The sequence below is a fragment of the Poecilia mexicana genome, unplaced genomic scaffold (genome assembly GCF_051168715.1).
Source record: "Poecilia mexicana isolate PSO_F unplaced genomic scaffold, ASM5116871v1 scaffold_12, whole genome shotgun sequence".
NCBI lineage: Eukaryota > Metazoa > Chordata > Actinopteri > Cyprinodontiformes > Poeciliidae > Poecilia > Poecilia mexicana.
The window spans coordinates 230,452-243,116 of record NW_028263381.1 but is presented as its reverse complement, the minus strand read 5'-3'; positions in this window follow the sequence as shown (position 1 = coordinate 243,116).

The following is a 12,665-nucleotide window of genomic DNA, read 5'->3' as shown; positions in this document are numbered from 1 at the left end:
GACATCTCTTGCATGGAGCTCTTTATGGAGTGGCTGACGAGCTCAAACACATTTTCACCTGTGGTAGCCAGGTAGAGCTGAAACACGAAGAGAGAGAGAGCTCATGAAGAGAGCCCTACAGGTCAGTGACCATAACTCACAACCACCGTAACATTCCGGTCAGTGAGCAATATATAGCAGTTTTTCATGATCTACGTATTGCACTGCAACACAGAAATACTGGAACTGGATCCCTAGCCCCAGGAAAACCTAATTCTGCTTCTCTGTTTTAAACTCTACAGTCGACAAATCCCTCTTAGCGTTTTATCAATACCTAACATATTATATATATATAATTACCTTTTATATTTTGATGCTGTTTGTAACATGCAAAACTGGATACAAAGAGAAGATGTGCATAAACCGACGAGTCATGTTCAAGAATTGGGTACTTTATATATGAAAACTTGTGCAACTTGTGTTATTAGTCAAATTCTTCCTATCTATAGCATGCTACATGTCATTGTTTTACTCAAAATAAAGACTAGTATTAGAATTAGGTTGTGTTTCAGGCAGAAAGCTGTGCTTTGTTGGTGCTTGATGACCCACAACTCTACAAAGAAAAAAGCTTTTAAGAGAGGATCCAGTTATTGGTTCTTTCAATCCTGGGGAGGATATGGAACTGTGTTATTCTGGTTCCATGAGCCTGTAGAAATGAGTCTGACATTGTAAGCATAGTGTACAAGAAGTTAGAGTGATATAAATTCTGTATACTGCACTTTGTCATTTGCACTTAAGTATGTTTTTGTGTGCTTGGAAACAGTGCTTGGAAACAATGTTTTTTACAGTAGCAAATCTAGTAGATGCTTAACAATTGTTAATAATAATAATAATAATAATAATAATAATAATAATAATAATAATAATAATAATACATGTTGCCTACCAATCTGTGTATTGGTGTATAAATGTGTGTGTTTCTGAATGTGTCAAGCACTTTGAGTAATCAAAATGATTGGAAAAGCGCTATATATGTTTAGTCCATTTACCAATTTACCAATAACAATAATAATTGTTGCTAATAATTGTCGCTCACATTCTGTGTTGTGAAAATTAGTTGTGACCCATAATATTCACATGTACTAATTTCTTAATTAGTACGTGTATAATTTAATATATTTCTTTGATTGAAACATATTCAATCAAAGAATGATGAAAAAAAAACTCAGATCCAAATGACCATAGCTGATCTGGTCTTCAAGCCCATAAGAGATGCCTAGTCCTTTGCCTTTGGTTATGCCAAACTCTAATTAAGACAGAATCTTGTTCAAACTTTGGAAGTCTGATCTTTATTTAGAAAATGAATAATTAAAAAAAATAAGAATCACTCTTTTCTTAAGCTGCAGCCACATTGTTTTTGATTTTGAAATGTGTACTGGCATATCAATAAACACTTCTTTTATAGGTACATGTGTAAAAAATTGGGCATGTTTTGTGAACTATTATGTATGTGAACTGTTTTTATAGTTTACAATCTTACCCTCTTAATATATTACATGTGTAATGGGACGATGACCACCCAAAATTGACTGGCCACCTTTGCTTTCAGAGCATTTAACCTTCAATGCTCTGAAAGTTCAATGCTAACTACACACTAACTTCCTGTTTGCCTCAGACACAATCTGGATGCTAAAGGCAGCACTTTGGCTGTCATTGCTGAATTCTGTTTTATTCTTCTTCAGGTCAGTACACAGTGAAAACACACCAAAACTACTCTATGTTTACCTCTTATTGGACCAGTAGATAGTACTGTGTTGCAGTTCCTATGCACCATTCTAATAGTTGTAATGTTCTATTAGCTGAGGCAGGATGTCAACAACCACTGGGGACCTTTTGTAGGGTTAGATCATTAGAAGATCGTGATATCTTAGGTTTAGGAGTTTTATTTTGCCTTTGTTCGAACAATATTCGGTGCATATTGCTTGTTGACTCATAAAGAAGCTCAGAGAATGAAGCGAGTCCAGCTGAAGTTAAAGGTAGAGAAACTATTCTTTGTTTACAAAGTGTGGGAATTCATAGGTTAAAGTTGAAACAATTCCATGTTAAATTCCATATATTTTTCTAAGTCTTGTACTGGTAAAATCAGTGTACACTTTGATGTTTAGACCAGTTAAAAGGCAACTAAATGCAGTAAAGTTTTAAACCAGTTGATTTATCCCATCTAAATCTAACCTTCATTGAGTGCAGGATGGTAATGTGAAAAATGAAATGCATAAAGTTTATTATTACTGGTGAAAAAGTAAATAAGGTTTATTAAACAAAAGTAATGTGAAGCATTAATATTGTACACTATAAAAGGCTTGTTAGTTAACAAATAAATGAGATGTAATCTGGATGCTAAAGGCAGCGCTGTTTTATTTTACTTGAAATTATGATTATCACTGTTGCAGCAGTCCTGACACTGCTGTCAGGACTGTTTTAGTGAAAATGATATGGTAATATGTATGAAATAGTTAAAAAAAACAACCAAAAAAAACATTTCTTTGTTCTTTCTCGTTGGTCCAAAACTAGTAGAAGAAATTCTGCGAATGATAATATTGTAATAGAAATAAATGTCTGTACTATATTTGTACTATATTTGTTAAACCAGTTAATGAAAGTGAAGTTATAAATATTGTTAATGCTGAAAAATCATAATCTGATTATGACATTGATATGCTATTGGTAAAAAAAAAAAGTAATTGAGTGGTCTTCTAACATTCTTACTTGTATTTATAATTTATCTGTATTAACTGGTCAGTTTCACAATAGTATGAAAATTGCTAAAGATTTATCTCTGGAGATAAAAACCACTTCACAAATTACCATCTTGTTTCTCTTCTACAATTTCCCAAAATCCTGGAAAAGCTGTTCAATAGCAAACTAGACAATTTTATTGAAAAACATCAATTACTTGTGAATCATCAATATGGCTTCCAAAGTAAATGATCAGCATCACATGCACTAATTGAATTTATTGCGGATATTACTAACTACACACACAAATACTTTGCTTGTAAAGTCTAATTTACAGTATTTAAATTGCAGTACATTGTGAAATATCAAACTGTACTATTTATGTATAAAATATTTTAGAATCTGTTACCTAAACAGTTTCAGGAAATGTTTTATGAAAGGGAGGGTGGGTACAACTTAAGGGGAACACTGAATTTCAAAATATGCAGATGTTCATATGTTCTTAGATGTTCATCTAAGAAAAGATTTTGCAACACTGTAACTGGAGTCAAACTATGGACCGAACTGAATATGGAACTAAAACAATGCCCAAGCATCAACCAGTTTAAAAGTAAATACAAAACTATGTTACTCACATTTGTAGATGGAAGAAGGGGATTAGAAATATTAGTTTTATATATATACATACATACTTTTTAAAGTTGAATATATGTGACATCTGATATTTTATTTTACCTCTACTTAAACCTACAACTTTCACGTGATAAAACAGAATAAGATAATGCATATTCAAATACCTTTTTTTTTTCTTTTCTGATAAAAAAAAAATATTTAGCAGAATCAAGAAAATGACTGTAGGTTTCAGGAGAAACAGGATTAGATCAAACATGGGAGGACAAGTGGAGGTGGAGATGTTCATCTGGACAACAGACTAGACTCTGATGCTGCAGCAGCATTAGAGTCGGTGAGGCTCTGATGCTGCAGCAGCGGCATCTGATAAAGATGGCTGGTTCTGTTCTTGTTCTTTTCTGGGGTCGACTGTGGAACAGAGTGAAATGATGGTGCAAAGAAGGATTCTACATAAAATTTTACAAATTACAGAAAGCATCCTCTTCATGAGACTGTTATACAGCAACAATGTCTTCATTCCAAGGTTTCTGTTTATGCTTTTATGTTTGCCTTTTCATAGATTTTGCCACAAACTCAAAAAACAGATCCAAAGAAATCAGATTGCTTTTTCTGATTTCTTTTTATCTTTTCAGACCTTTGGACTTCAAAGGATCTGTAAAACAGCTTTTCCCAGCTGCTATTGATAGAGTGCACTGATTGTTATTTATTGCAATGTATACTTTGAAATCCATCCATGTTGTTATCTGCTTATTTCATCATATGAAGGACTTTCAGAGCTTATACATTGTTTCTTATTTATAACTCGGCAACCATTTGTAGTTCCTACTGAAATCCCCAAATTATGTAAACAAAACATTTAGAGTAATTGGGGCATCTATTAGGGTCCACCAAGCAACTGACTAGTGCTCACAAGACAGAAGTCACCTCAACAAGAAATATTGTGATGTTTTAATGTTGTGAGATCTTGTTACATATGTGAATATTTAATGTTATTGTAATTAAAAAGTTCATTGATAGTTTTATTCTCTTCATTTATCAAAACATTTATGAAAACTCCCAAAACTTCTTAAAAAATCAGCCACTGTGAAAATATTTGAATGCCAAAGAAATGAAAAGTGAGTGTGGCCAAATAGCAATTTGGCCACACTCACACTCTAGCACTGAGGAGCACCTCAGTGCTAGACACAGCCAGGCCAGAAGTCTGACTTTGGTACAAATTCAAAGTCTCTTTGTGAGATAATAAAGGCTATTTCTATTTTATGTTATTTAAAGTGTTTTGGAAATGTTTTACAAATTTTGGAATCCAAAATTAGGCTTTCAATTCTGACATTGTTGACATTGTGACATTAAAACTGATCAAAAACAATGAGTTTTCTTGTTTTCTACAGGGAGTGGTCAGACATCAAACTTGCCTTTTCACCATAAAAGTATGCTTTTATGGTGAAAACCATACTTTTCACCATAAAAGTTATGGTGAAAACTTTTAAAACCACAAGTTTTACGGTGAAAACTTGCCTTTTCACCATAAAAGTATGCTTTTATGGTGAAAAGGCAAGTTTGATGTCATAACCTTCACATAGAATTTCACTGTTATGGGGTGCTGTGATGGCACAGGGACAATGTGCAGTCCATGCATGGAGGCCCTAGTTGTTGACATATCTGTCACAGGTTAAAGTCCCGGCCTGATGACCTTTGCTGAATGTCTTCCCTTTCTCTTGCAACTCACTTTCCTGTCTGACAACTGTTAAACAAAGGCTACTGGAGCAAACAAATCTTAAAAAGAATTTGCAGTTACACCAAAATTGGTGAGCTTGATCCATTTCAGTTGCCCAGTGACATTATATGATAATTTCCTGCCCTCACCAAAGCCCAGCTCCCTGGCAACAAGTAGTTATATTTTCACTTAAAAAGGATCCCTTTCTTACCCTCTCAACCTAATCCATATCAAATTGAATCAGATGTGTAACAAAAAGTTGGTCTCATGGAGGACGTTACCAGGGCAGTGAGGTGCAGTCTGACATTTGGTTATGTTTATGTTTATGTTTATATTTAGCCCAAATTTCCACAAATCATTTCATTTGCACCAAACTGAAGATATTAATCTAGGAAAAAATCTGGTGAGTGTGGCAAAATACCTTCACAGCAGCCCACAGAGGCATTAAAACAATCAGGCTCAAGTTTTCGTCAAGGATAATGAAATTTGGTACACATTTGGCGGGTTTAAATCCAAATACCTGCAAAGAAGTCTCTTGAAGCCATGATCCAAACCCCCACAGTAAGCTGGCCATTTTGATCCTCTAACACAGTTTACGTTTGACTGAACTCATCCTACAGATTTCCATTAAAGACTTAAAAATTACTCAAACGCTAATAATCAAAAGCTAGAAAAAACGTTTCAGTAAAAAGTTTTTACTATGCTAAAAATTGTCGCCAAATCACATAAAACTGGTCATGAATGAACTTTGTCAACCCACAAACAGACACTGTTCATGATATAAGTGAAACTGCATGTAGTTGCAGATAACTACAAATGTCATATTCCAAATCCTACAAGAAATCTTCACTAATCTTTCGCCACCAAAAAGGAAGAGACTAAAACTTCTATTAGAAGATTTCAGCCATTTTCAAGTCTTCACATCAGGCAAGAACTGAAAACAAGTGAATAATTAAAAGTTTTAATTATTATTATTAGGCCCAAGCAGCTAAGTGCAACAAATATGTATTGCAATATAGTGTTTATTTTTATCATGCTTCCGTCAAATTCATGGGCTTTTTGAGTCCTAAACATATATGAAAACTCACCAAACTTGGCGGACGCATAAAGTATGTATTTTAAGGTCGTCACAAAAGTCAGTTAAAGGAGAGCGTTCCACGGCCCATTGGACTCTCAATGAGTAGGCGGGTTTAAATCCAAATGCCTAATATGGAACCATACCAGAGCTATGGCAAACATGACACACCAATATGTCTTGTACTTATAGTGGTGTTTTTCTGTCAATCAATCAACTGACTGTGCTGTGTGACACCATAATTGTACTATATCATTTTCTTATCAACCTCATGGGAAGAGGGCCCATGAACAGTACTGTATTGGTCGGTTGTATGGGCTACTTTTACAATGGAAACAGACAAAACAGGATACCGAACCCCACTGATCCCCAGCTGAAACAAAACAAAACAGTGACAGCTGGTCTCTTACCAAATATCTGGGTTTTGTGCAATTAATGAATCTAGTAACACTTTGTCTAACACAGTCAATAAGAATGTGGTCAAGATTCATGCACAGACTGCAATAATATTACTAGTAAAATAGACACATTTGTAGCCTAAGGATACCTTCTGGTGAAGTGACAAATGCATATTAAAGGAGTTCAACAGGAGTAAAGTAGGGCCAGTGGAATGAAGAGAAAATTACTTATAATTGTTTTGTTGCAATGCTACAAGTTTGCAACAAAACAAGCTTGTAGCATTTTTGTGGGAATATGTTAAAATATTCTTTATTGATGTGTTGTTGATGTCTATAGTCACTTACCAGAATTGCATGTGTTATTTGGATTTTTGTTGTTTCTATTTCCTCCTTAAGATATTACCAAACTGATAAGAGATTTCCAGTGAACCCTGACTGCCAAAGGCAGACATGTTTAAGACAGGAGCCAAGATATCATGATTTAATTCTTTTCAGATTTTGTTGAATGATTTTTTTTCTCCATATTTGGTTCTGATGGTTTCACCCAGCAAGAATTGAAGTAGTTACAACCTGAAAAGAAGCCACCTTGCATAAATATCCTGATTATGCTACATCTCCTAAAAGATGTAGCACAATCATTATTTAGGCCTCATCATGCTAGAGACCTAAAGCATGAAGATATTTGTTTAAAGTCTTAATTTTGTTATCTGGTGTGTTATTACGTGAAGATCTCAGTAAAAGAATCCGAGAGTTTTTGTTTACCCACATTTAAACCTGGGTTGTAATGATTAATCAGCAGACACTATAGCACTGGCTCCTGCCCTAATTTAATGTGAAATATTTCTGCATAGCCTTGTCTACAGCATCAAGCTCTCACCAATGCTCTCTCGAGTTTTTATTTTATTTTTAAGAACAGTCATCAAAGCACCGATTCAGCCTCTGCAGCAGTCCCACACTGACGGCCTGCAGTCTGTGAAATAAAATAAACTTGAGCCGCCGAGCGCAGACATCCTAATGATCGTCGCATTGAGGCGCTGAGCTTGCAAACGCTGCACGTTGGGAGTACTGCATGAATAGCCGCTGCCCGGAGCCAGAATCCTGATGAGGATGATGTCAGTGTTCGAAGATGGGAAAACAGCTAGTAATGAACCGCCTGATTCTTCACCGCTTTACTGCATGCTCAGAGCGCAAAGCCCGACACTCACTGCACGCTGCAAATGAATTCAGACGAATATTGTTGCAGATTTAAGCCTGCCCAGTTCACACCGTGTAATGACAGATAAATCAAGAATAAGTAATGCCGCAGTTGCAGAAGATAGAAAGCTTCACGTGATCAGTCACCGCACACATCAGTGAGCTTACAGCCCAAATATATAAATAAATGAAGCTTCACGTCTTACCGCATTGATCCCAGCTCCTGCTTGTCCATATTTTGTCAGGCCAGAGCGCTGGTGTTCTCCCAATGACGACATCTGATATGTGCACAAGGTGAAACTGCAATGTGCACCTTATTAGTCAGACAGACTCCAGGGGAGAATTCTTCCTTTCGTCCTGATCTTACATCGCCAGTGAATCTCTGCGCAACACAGCTGCGCAGACCCGTCGCAGCGTCCGCGTTGATGTGGCCGCAACCACAACCCTATCCTCCCCCCGTCCCTTCTTCCATTCCGACTCCATGATAGCAGGCGCTCAGGACAGGGAGATCAGTTTTGTGTAATAATTTTTGAAGGATGTTGACTGGCGATTATTTAAAACATCATTAAAATATTTATATCTGAATCTTTCCATTCAGATAGAAATATTTGTTTCTGTCGAACAATGGCAGCAGGGGAGTTTCTTCGGGGGGTTTCAGTCCCAGTTTCATGCAGGTCTGAAGACATGTATGGTGGTGCATGTCTTCACCATGAGAAATTTTAATTTTTGTGGAATTTTAAAGGTTAATGCAAAAATACTTGTGCAAATAAGAAGTTGGGTTCAGAGGCTTTTTCTAGACCAAATTTACCACAGGAATCAGGGTGGTCTGTGCTTTTTCATGGAGGCAATTAAAAAAAGAATGAAACAAAAACAGGACAATATTTCATCATTTAATATGTAAGTGAGCCAAAAAGCCACTTGTGTCAGCTGCAGGTCTGTTTTGTTAGAATGTTTTCCTTCATTCTTATAACTTGATTGTCATGTTATCCAAACTAGCAACGCACATTAATAAAATAATATTGATAATAGAGAACTGTATTTATAAAACCGCATTTTTCCTAAGACCTGATAAACTTTTTTAATATAGAAAAAATAAACTGTTACTGTTGTTTTTTAAATTGTTATTCATATTATATCAGCTAATAATTGTATGTAACATTTAATCCAAACTCAACATCCTAAGCAAATTACTATGGTTTACCATAATAGTTGACCAAAAACACAATAAGAAACTGAAGCAATCATAGCAAAATATTCTGTACTGTACTGTGTTAGCCTTAGGAGGTGATTGAGGGATGAAGAGATGTCTGGTTCTTTATTCTTATGAATTACTTGTGTTAAGAGAGGACAAATTCTTGAACTTTAAAAACCTTTTGACTCTTTAAATCCTCTCTTATGCCCGGGTTCAGAAAAATGCTGTGCGCAAAGACTGAGATCACGCAGAGATAACAACGTCACAATAATCAGCATTTATTCAAGACAGATGCATACTATGACCAGACAAACATCACAAAACATCAGAAACCTCAGAGCACAAACAACACATGAATTTACCTGAGAGAGAAAAAGACAAAAGATGGAAACGACAAACAAAAAGCAAAGACGTCTTTGGAGAAGTTGCAAGAGCAAAATCTGATTTGTTACTTCTGTGTAGAAAGTTTTATCTTCTTTTCTTTAATTTATTCAAATAAGGCGAATCTTTGCTCATCCAACCAGGAGCTATCTCTGACCCTCTATATGAAGCCAGAAACCCCTGCCGTGTTAACGGACTTTCACAGATGAGTGTGAAAAGCTAGAACTTCTCCTGTATTGTTTTCCCACACAGACAAAAGGCAATTCAAACAATCCTAGCAAACCATCTGCTGTAACTACAGGTAATTAAAGGTCAAAAAGTCAGAATACATTACTAAATTCAAAACCACAATTAGGCCATTTGAATCAAGACATGCTAAGTTTTAAAACTAGCTTATTTTAAATTTATTTCCTCAACACTTGCTACATTTTTTGTCTCTAAAGTTACAGCCATTTAAAATCAGAGATGTTTTTTATTGAGTAACAGTTGAATATGTAATCATGCATATAATTTGCAATTCACAAGAAGAATTGCTTTTAAGACTATTAAATTGAATATTACATTTAATGTGTATTTTTATTTATTTATATATATTTTTTGACAAATCATATTGCAATAAAAAGTTACCATCTTGGAAATGTGGCAGTGTTCACAGAGCAAGCTGAATTTGTTGTTAAAAAATGTAAAGTATTGAAATAATTTTTATTTTACTCTACCGAACATGTGAGGATACATCGAATTTTCAAGTTCGATGAATCCTCGAACTTGAATTCATCGAACTCAAGTTCGATGAACTCAAGCTTTGCTTTGCTTTCCAAAGCAAAAAAAAGTGCTTTTTGCTTTGGAAAAGCAAAAAACACTTATTTAAAGTACATTTAAAATAAATCTGCAGTTGTTATAATTGTACTTTTTAGCAGTACAAATGCCTAAAACAGTGACCGGTCCGCCATTTGGATGTCGAAGTTGCGACACATTCGAGCATGTGTTCACTTTGATTGAGTACACACTTCATGGAGGGGCGTAGGATGCCGTGTTCAAAATAGACCCTTTTCACAGACAACATCCGTTTTGACTCGATCCAGTGTATCTTTAGTTCCGGTGTGTGTAGTTAACCAGCTATCTAACACTTAAATGCTGTTATTATTAACCTTACCTTTTATTATATCCTTAAGATAATGAGTACCCCTGAATTTTTCAGTCTGGTTTTCCGAAGCAAAATCACACCGCTTTGAGTTATGACCATAGACATAATATATGTCTATGGTCATATATTATGACCATAGACATATGGTCATAATGTATTATTATCAACTATTTGTTATATCTTTATTATGGCCCCGCATTGGCCGCTCCGGCGCAGGAAATACGGCGGCCATCTTGGAGCGGTGTACCTTCCTACTTTGCTCAATCAAAACAGTAGAAGATGCCTCAGCACTGAGGGATATTGTTGTTCGGATCTATGGATTATTGATGCGAGGGCTCCACAAACAACATTTCACAAGTAAGATGGACATATTATTGTGTATATATTGTGATTAGAATATTACTTTACTGTATTTATGTCCACCGGCGAGATACCAGCTAATATTAGCTACAGTACTTGGTGTAATACGGGTTCAGCCCCGCTATGAAGGCTAACTGAGATTCTGCAAATCTAAAAAAACTAATTATTCTCTAACATTGACTTAGATTATCTGACACAAGAGCCTATATTAGAAATGAAACAATATATTATAAAACTTATATTATGTGGTATAACATTCACCGGCAAAGTTTACACATGTGGTAAAGACTATTATTTATATTCTTTCACTCTGTCAAAAGTAAGATACATCCTAAATCTTCCGTTTTTGTTTTGAAAGTTTCATAAAGATACGATGTGAGGAAGAAGAGGGAAATATCATTAAAGAGAGACGGATTCACTGCAGCACGGATGAATCTCACATCGGATTTTGGACTCGGCTGAAAAACATAAACACACACATATATATATATATATATATATATATATATATATATATATATATATATATATATATATATATATATATATATATATATATATATCAGTGTTGTGTTCAAGACCACCTAACCTGAGACCAAGACAAGACCAAGACCAGAGTGTATCGAGACCGAGACAAGACTGTTAGGTAAATTGTATTAATTTAGGTAAATTGTATTATTATCAACTATTTGTTATATCTTTATTATGTTCTTAGCTTATGTATTCTTACTTATTTAGTTTAGTCATATGTTTTAAGGAATGTTTCTGTATTGTTAATCACTCTGGCTTGCTTTCTCAGAAGGCCTCTCTGAAGAAGAGCAGTGACAGCAGCTCTTCACAGAACGGCCTGCTTTGACCTCTTAGATAGCTATAAAACCATCGCCGTGAAGATTCACAACTTGTCCTGTTTGATCCTGGGTCAGGAACTAGATAAGCTAGTGCGAGATAAATTGTGTTGTTAGTTAGCGATAATCTTGGCGCTGTGACTGTGTGATGAAGTGTCTTTTCCCCTCCCTTTAGAGTTACAGCGCTCTCTGTGATGAGGGATCCTAAAGACAATAAAAAGAGAGGGGCAGGCAAATGTGCTTCAGAGCAGGAGATTTGTAACTGAAAGCACATCTCTGTCTGTTCTCCTCGCGAGTATTAAGAATCTAACTTTCTCTTGTCTTTCCTGTGTTATGTGCTGTGTTTAATAGGTGTCAACTCTGACAAAGACCAAGACTTTTGGGGTCCGAGACCAAGTCAAGACCAAGACCGAGGGGAGTCGAGACCGAGTCAAGACCAAGACCAGCGGCTCGTGCTACATGACACAATAAAATGTAAAATATGATCGAAATTGCTTCTCAAAATAATCTGAAAGATCCATATTACCATAAAACACATAGATATTAAATACTTAATACATTTTACCAATATTAAATATTCCATTTCTGTGCTAAAAAGTGTGATGGTCTCGTGCCATCCCTAAAAACATAACGCCCTGGGCATTTGCCCATATTGCTCATGTAAGAAACCACCACTGTCTGCACAATTAAACATAGCAACTGAGGCAATGCCCTGACGGTAAATAACGCTCAACCATGAACACTGACCAAGGAGCAACAAGCAAGAAGTGACCAAACAGAAGGCGCTCATCGTGACTGTTTTCACTCTCTATCCCAGTACATGAAGCCAGGTAGTCTGACACCATGGCAGACATTACAGCTGCCACTTTGAACAAAAATAATCAAAGAGCATTGTGCATGCTCTTTCGTTCTTGTGTTTTAATTATTAGTTAATTTAAATATTAACGTACATAATAAAATAAAATAATGATGCAGTGTACACAGAGCATTACAAGAACAAAGAACGGGTGTTCTGTC